This window comes from Chrysochloris asiatica, unplaced genomic scaffold (assembly GCF_000296735.1).
Source record: "Chrysochloris asiatica unplaced genomic scaffold, ChrAsi1.0 scaffold00213, whole genome shotgun sequence".
NCBI lineage: Eukaryota > Metazoa > Chordata > Mammalia > Afrosoricida > Chrysochloridae > Chrysochloris > Chrysochloris asiatica.
In genome coordinates, this window is record NW_006408731.1 from 2317861 (window position 1) to 2321004 (window position 3144).

General features: G+C 38.3%; 1 non-coding gene across 1 annotated transcript; it reads left to right on the forward strand.

The window, feature by feature from the left end:
- The first annotated feature begins 2169 nt into the window (after positions 1–2169).
- TRNAT-AGU lies at positions 2170–2243 on the forward strand. The gene has a single exon. It is a non-coding gene; the product is annotated as a tRNA-Thr (tRNA).
- The last annotated feature ends 901 nt before the right edge of the window (positions 2244–3144 follow it).

The window sequence follows — 3144 nt, forward strand, 5'->3', positions numbered from 1 at the left end:
ATGTGGGAGAAGGGGAGGGGAGAAGGGGGTTTAAGAAAGACTTCTTTTTCTCTATTTCTCTTTTTTTTAAGCATAATGTTCTTATTATATAGATGTGATATCTTTCAAAATATTTTCCATGGGTATTAAATAGAGTATTTTTTGAAGTTCTCTTCTATTCTGAAAATTATCTGTTTATTCCATGCTCACATAATATACCTCACATAATATAAAGGAGTTCTGCTATATCATATTTAATACAGAAATACTGGGTAGGTGGCAGGAGTTTCCTTTGTGTAAGCAACATTAGGGGAATGGTTCCACCATTGCACCTTGGAAACTTTGCAAGTATCTACAAATGCCATGAAAGCCTGAATATGAATCAAGTGGCTTGAATCTGAGTCTTCAGAATTTGCCTAGTGATCCTTCTAGAACTTAAAAGTATAGGAGGCTTGTGAGGAACTGCTACAAGTCCATCTCCCATTTACCTCCCTCTTTCCTCTGCTCCTGTAAAGATTTACAGCCTCAGAAACCCTGTATAGGGTTGCTATGGGTCAGAACTGACTCAACAGCACTAAACAACAACTTCTCTGGGAAGCTGCCATGAGAGTTTCCCAGTCACTTCCCAGGTTCTGACGAGGTATGAGACTTGATTCCTTGCCCTTGCTCAGACTATAGCTTCAGATTATTGTCAAAAAAAAAAAAAAAAAAAAGCCAAGTTATAGTCTAAAATTGGGTCCTTAACGACCAGTTATCCCCTAATCCCCTAATAGTCATCAGGCCCCTCTTATTTTGGGGTCATCTTTTTTTTTTTTAGTGTGTGGGACTGGCACCTTTGGTTACTCTTTCTTTCCCTGTCTATTTAAACAATAAAACAAATCTGAATTCAGCTGTATCAGTCAGATTTTGGCCTTGACCTTCCCTGCCTCCTGTTTGTTTGATACCCAGTCTACCCCATCCCATGGGATTATTCTAAAGACTCTGGCTGTTGTGCAGCAGGACAGATTTAGTTAGTAAATCTTGCTTTAGGAAAGGAGTTCTTAATCTTTTTTGTGCTATAGACTCTCTTTGGCATTTTGTGAAATATATCCATGGACTCCTGAAAAAAAATAACTTGTCTTCAGTGCTGCATCTCTGACTGGTGCTGTTGTTGTGAAGTGCCATTGAAGTCAGATCCAACTCACACCGACCCCGTATAGGGTTTCTGAGGAGTGGCTTGAAACCACTGACCTTGCAGTCCAGCACATTTAACCCACAGCACCACACCAAGACTCCATTATTATATTAGATATGATTTTAATATCTATAAATATATATGTACACATAAATTCTATTTAAGCATGATAAATTCTGAGGAAAAGATATTAATCTTAAAATATCAACAACAAAACAAAACAAAAACACTATCATTTTTCAAGTGTCTGTTAAGTGTGGAAACCTAAGGGACAGTTGTTGTTGATCACACGGTGACACCATTGTGCCAAGATTCTGAGAAAGAGAAAGGATCTTCATCACCTGATTCCCATTCCATCTAACATTCTCACTTTAATGATTGTATGCTGTTTTAAATGCAAAAGCAACCACCACCACAATGGGTTGAAATGAGTTGGTGTGAGATATCTCTGGGATTCAAAGAATTGCATGGAATAAATGGACAGATATTTTCTCAAGTTGTTGGGTCATTTCAGCTCTGTGATTTCAGTTCTGGCATAATATCCAAAAGTACAACTAAAGAAATGGGACATACAGGGACTGAACCCACAACCCTGGCATTATTAGCACTGTGCGCTAACTAACTGAGCTAATCGGCCAGACCACAATACCTTTTCCTCTATTTGTAAACTATGCCTGAAAAACTTTGTTTTGTTTATTTTCAGTAGAAAAAAGTTTCCTCTCTGCTTTCCATCCTTCTTCACCATGAGTAAACAAAAAAGGAGGAAAAGTTCCACATTTAGCCTGAATGAACCTTGCCTCTTCCAGGGAAGACAGTCTCTGTTAAACCTTATGACAAATTTCATTGCTTCAACAAACATTATGAATAGATTTACTCATTCCCATATTACAGATATGGAGACTGAGAAATAATGTCACTATGACTATGAAAAATTAGGAAATATAAACCACAACTTAAAGGTAATGTTGACAGACTATTTAATCATCTCCAAATATTATCCATGCTAAGTCAGCCTTGGCTCCGTGGCTTAGTTGGTTAAAGCGCCTGTCTAGTAAACAGGAGATCCTGGGTTCGAATCCCAGTGGGGCCTGGTTTTCTGCTCTCCTTTTTGTATCTTGATTTCATGTGAGATAGTCTCAACAGTTGAACAAAGTACACCTCAAGTTTACACCTGATGAAAATTTCCAACTCAGGTTTGAACTTTGCTTCTGAATAGGGTTACTTTGTAGAAGAGAGCATTCAAACCTGCAAAAGCTGGAACTAGCATAAGGCAGAAAACTGTCAAAGAAAGAAAATTTAACTTTGTTCTACCAAACTGAGCAATAAAAAAGTGTTAACACTGCACCTTGTCAAAAGCAGAAGATGTCGAGACCCAGAAAACAAGGCAGTTCTGTCAGGTTCTGGTTTTAACAGGTTTCAGTGTATCATGAAAAGCATTCCCAATACACAACCCAGGAATAATTTAAAGACTCAGAATACTTGTCCTAGCATCATGAGATTAGCAGTGGATAGGTAGACTAGTATAGGCAAGGTTTATCGCTTTCTCATACCCTTTGAGATCTATTGGTGTTGTTGCTATGTGTTGTAGCGGTGGTTAGGATTCATAGTGACCCTAGTGACACCATGGTTATGACTTATAGTGACAACAAGAAGAAACACTGCCCAGTCCTGAGCCATCATCACAAATTGTTATGTTTGAGTCTATTGTTGCTGCCACTGTGTTAATCCATCTTGTTGGGAATTTTCCTCTTTTTCGTTGGCCCTCCACTTTACCAAGGATGTTACCTTTCTCCAGGGACATGTTTAAAGTACAAGACATGAAGTCTCACCATCCTCACTTCTAAGAAGCATTCAGACTGTACTTCTTCCAACACAGATTTGTTTGTGATTCTGGCAGTCCATAGAACTTTAAACATTCTTCTCCAACATCATAACTCAAATGCATTGATTCTTCTACGGTCTTCTTTATTCTATGCCTAACTTTCACAGGC